Source organism: Numida meleagris, chromosome 2 (assembly GCF_002078875.1).
Source record: "Numida meleagris isolate 19003 breed g44 Domestic line chromosome 2, NumMel1.0, whole genome shotgun sequence".
In the NCBI taxonomy this organism is placed as follows: Eukaryota; Metazoa; Chordata; class Aves; order Galliformes; family Numididae; genus Numida; species Numida meleagris.
In genome coordinates, this window is record NC_034410.1 from 6310777 (window position 1) to 6315741 (window position 4965).

At 40.9% G+C, this 4965-nt stretch overlaps 1 long non-coding RNA gene across 1 annotated transcript; it reads left to right on the forward strand.

Annotated features, from left to right (window-relative positions):
• LOC110395177 lies at positions 388-3397 on the forward strand. Its single transcript, XR_002436215.1, has 3 exons — positions 388-444; positions 1897-2099; positions 2183-3397. It is a non-coding gene; the product is annotated as an uncharacterized LOC110395177 (long non-coding RNA).

The window sequence follows — 4965 nt, forward strand, 5'->3', positions numbered from 1 at the left end:
GACGTAACTTTTGGCCCTGCAAGTCATCAGATATCATACTCTAGTGGCCATTGTTTTCTTGCAACAAAGAAAAATACAAGCTACCTTTCTTTCTGTCCTCCTCTCCCACTAGGCCAGTCTATGCTTCAGACTATTGAAACAGCATAAATTTTATGTGACTGTGCTGTTTTCACTGTATTTTTCACTATCAAAAATATAACCTATGTAGATGAACTGTTAGGTTGTGGTTTGAACTGGTGATGGAGCACCAGGTGAAGGAATGTGGCTGGCCCAGGGAGCACAGGTAAATTGTTTGCGCCTGTGCTCCCCACGTGACCAGAAGGGGAGGAGCCAGGGTGGAACTACCTTGGGCTCCTATAAGGATCAGCCGCAGAAGGAAGGGTATCTTTTGGACCTGGGCTGCTTCTTGAGGAGTGCTGTATAGCTAGAGAGCCTCTTCACCAGGTGGGTGAGTTCTGTTCTTTCTGTATACAGCTGTTGGTCTACCTGTGAGAATATTTTGCTTGGTGTTGCTAAGAGCGTGTCAGAAGCAATCTCTGAGAATGGAACAACCAATGTAGCAAAAGCTGCTTATGCTAGCAACCTTTTCACTACTTTCTCTTCCAGGCCTGGCAGTCTTGCTCAATTCTTGATTTCTAGATGGGGTAAGGTCCCTCAATCTCATTTTGATGTTATATGTCTCCTTTGCTGTCTGGGACCTGCATCTGTAACTTTAAAGTAGAGTGAACTGATAGGAAAAGCATTTGCTACTGGCTAGAATGAGTATTTTTAATCCATCTTTAGCAAAAGTATGCTCAGTTTACCTTAATCTCCAATTGCAGCGGTTTTTCTGTGCCCTTAAAAGAGAAGTTTAATATTGAAAATGATTGAACTGCAGTCCCACAAACCACATCTGGGGAACCACTGGGATTGAGCCACATGGGTGCATGCTGAGCAAACTCTCTATGACAGACTTTGTCCCTAAGGATTTGCAACCTGAAATAAAGAATTGTCAGCCCCTTCGAAGCCCAGAATTACAGAGAGGTTAACTCCCTGTTCTAGCACTTGCTTTCGTTCTTCTTCTATGATTTATACCCACTCATCAACTCAAATTATTCCAAATGGATCCTTGCTTCCATTTTGTTAAGACAAGCTAGATAAAAATGAGATAAATGGCTTTAGGTTGAGAGGAACTCGGACTCACTGCACAGCAAATCTCAAGCAAATTTTCCAAGCTGTGTGTGCTGCTCTAGATAACAGAACTGAAGTGAAGTTAAGCACTTAAGATGAGGGTTCACTGATTCCTGTGGAAAAAATATCAGTCCTTCTGTACCACCACTGAAAGTACCTCATCTGAGAAGTCCCTGGTTCACGGTGACTATTTTCATGTTGAATTCCATCCTCTCCCTACCATGCTGTCTATCTTCTAGTCATGTGGGACTGCCTGCTTTAATCCAGCAAGCTTTTTACAGCTAGCTTTTCTAGCTTTTAGAGTTGGATTTTGTATGACATTTTTTCCTGATCATTTTGAATTGGAGATTTCTCAGTCCTGAGTGTACTGATATTCTGGGATGTGGCTTATACTTGGAACATGACTATACCCTTTTTCTTTCTCCGTTCTCCTGATTGCCTCAGTTTGATAAACAATTCTACATCTTCCTCTTTACTAAAATGAGAAACATAATGCTCATTTCATGTTTTGTCCAGGGCTCTAGTCCCCCTCCCAGTCCATTCTGACCTCGCCTCCTTTATTTTTCTTCCTTTTAATATCTAGAGACCTTTCATTTCCTCTTATTTCTTTTGACAGAAATAACTCTGTTTAACTCCTGGCATTTCTCATCCTGTTGACAGCATTACTGGATTGAATCTTCTGATAATGTTTCTGAGAGAATGGTCCAATTTGCCTTTGTTATTCAGGTTGGATTACAGCAGTCATTTGCTGAAGTTTAATAAACAAGAAGCCTTTTCTTGTAAGCAGAACTTAATTTGAAATGGAATGATTTAGAGAGAACATCACTGTGTCCTTCCGACATAAGATGAACCATCACTTTCGTGCCTATTGATCCAGTTTAATTTCTATGGCAAGCTCTCATCAGACCATTGGAGCATGGCATGGAAAGGTGACTCTTTTTCACATATGCATTTATTTCATTATCTCTTACAAAGCACTATCTCTTGATTCCCTCATTTCCTTGTCTTCCAGCTTAAGTGCAGGCTCCACTGGGCAGGAGAGACCCAACTGTTACATGTGTGAACAGCACTCAGCTGAGGAGTAATGCACTCCCTGCTGGGCTCTTAAATATGGCTTTGTCTACAGCAAGAGAAGATGGTGCTGCTTTGTTCTGTTTTAATCATCAGCCCCTCAATTTTGCGAATTTTAAAACCGTGCAAGCTGTCTGCATTTAAGTCTAGCTAATGGTTTTTTTCATTGTTAAAGAAAAGTAGGTTGAAATTAAATATCTCTAAGATCTGTCAGTTTTCTTCCTGTGTTCCAGCTCTGCTTGGCACTGATGGACAAAGAATGCGTATGAAAATAAAATCACCAGTGAATAACACGTCTCTTTAAGAGAGCATGTAAAGTCAGGAAGAGTCTTTCCAATTTATGAGTTTAAAGCATGAATAATTTAACAACATACTGGCACAATGGATATTTATTTGTGGTACTGTTCTGAGCAGACAAGATCTAAAAAGGCTCAGAAAACAACCTTTCTTTTGTCTATAAAGATAAGAATGAGATTTACAAACAGACTTAAAGAATTTAAGAGAACTTATGCTTCTATTTCCATGCACTTCTTTTTCTGTAAATGTTCTCCAGCATCCTATGTTGTTCCTATGTACTTACATTGGTTTGTCTTGATGTGCCTTATTTTCTGCCACTTTTTGAACACAGTATGTGCTAATATTCTGGATGTAGCACTTGAAAAACACACAGTGGCTGTTTTAATTATAAATATAACTTTCTGCAATGAAGAATTAAATCCCACATCCTTAGCCAAAAGGCTAGCTTTTCTGTAATCGGGCCTACAGCTTGAGCTCTTTTTTTGGTCTGCACAAAGCAAATGATGATTGTCTCCCCCTGGAATCAGCCTCTGGAGGAAAGATGGGGGTGGATGCAGAGGATAGTGGAGTTAATTTCCTGTAAATAGGATTAGGGAACGTGATGACTTCTGTCATCGTGCAATGCTCAAACTCCCCCACGCAACTCAGGATCTCTATTTTCTCTCTGTTCTCAGATGTAACGGTATGAAGTGGTACTCAGGCTCCTAAATCTCGGAGTTGCTTTTCTGAGTTTGAAAGCAGCTTATGGAGGGACAGGACAGAATGGAGACATGTTCATATACAGCCCCATGCCTGAGTACTATACTTTGTAGTTAGTGTACCACAAGTTTAAGGCAAACCTGAGTGCATGCAAATTTAGCTAGAGAAAAGCAGTGTAGATAAAGCTGTCAAGAGATACCATATTTTAAATACAGAACAAGATGCCAGAGCTATGACTGAGCATTTGAATGTTTGCTTTCTGAATCATATCAGAAGTATTTTTTCAAGAAGCTTTCTCCGTTTTGTTCATTTTGCAGTTTTTTTTAATAAGCTGAACATACTGTTTCTCTGTGAGGTGTTAAGAAGATGAACATCACATTTTCAAGCTGGTAAATGAGCTGCCTATGTTCTTCAATACAGTGCCTAATGTCATACTAATCTGGCTTCTGCCAAATCTCTCCCACGCAGGAAAAAGTACTTTGTGGATCTAGTAGGCTGTGCTAGGAGAGTAAACCCAAGCTCCAAACACTGTTATTTCCCAAGAGAGGTCCAAAGAATTTTAAGTGACAGTGAGATGCAAGAGGTGTCCTATTAAACAGGCAGCGATAGAGTCATTAAAGTTGGAAGAGACCACAAAGATTGTGTAGTCTGACCACCAACCCATCCCCACCATGCCCACTAGCTGTCCCTCTGTGCCACAACTCCATGCCTCCTGAATACCCCCAGGGATGATGACTCCACTACCTCCATGCCACCTGCACCTTTGATAGAAGCATATAGTAAGTTTTGGATGGCATTACCTGGCCTGTGTTATGGTGCATGGTTGAAGTCAGACTAGATAATGAAAATGATCCTCTGTGTCATTGTCAGCTATAAATATCATCAAGATAGCAGCATGTATTCATGTTACACCCATAAAAACTATTCAAAATAATCACTAGGCTTACATGATCAGACACAGACACTAGCTGGGGAAAGCCAGAATTAAGGAAAGACAACTATTTTATGCAAAGCCACTATAATTTTCTTTTAATTTTGTAGTTATGCTTATTGCCCTGTAGTGTGAGGATTCAGGAAAAGAGCTCTCTTCCAACCTGTCTTGACCAGCCAGAGTGTACAGACTTGTTGCACAAACTCCTGGGAGCAGCTGCTTTGGGTTTGGGAGCCCTGAGAGAAAGAACCTGGTCATATCAGGGAAGGGCTGGACTTAGGCTTTCCTGTTGGGTGCGTGCTCCAGCTGACACGACTCTGGGTTTTATGCCTGCAGACAAGCTTATGGTGGTATTCAGACCTACAATGCCACGGTCTGTCACTGGAGTAGGCACAGGCAACAGGCTTTGTCTGCACACAGGAGAGCTGTGAGGGGCAAAGAAGTCTCATACAGACAGATTGCAATGTACTCAGATAGCAGTTGAATAAATGGAAAGTGTCTCATGCAGGCCTGTTAGTTCCTCCACTGATCTCCAGAGCGAAGGTTGGTAATTACAGCCCTGTATCTTAAATTAAATGGTAAGTTTGTCCAACAAAACATAAGTTAATTTTTACTTGTTCTCTGTAAGATGTGAACTGAGCTAATTTGTGTTAAAAGGACAATGCGTTAACTTGCTGCCTTAAGTGATTTCCAGTCTCACTGTCTCAGTTTTCCTTTCAACTCAAATCATGTCTCTCCACGGCTTGTATCATTCCCTGGCCAAATCTGTAAAAGCTGATTTGGTTTTTTTTGTACGT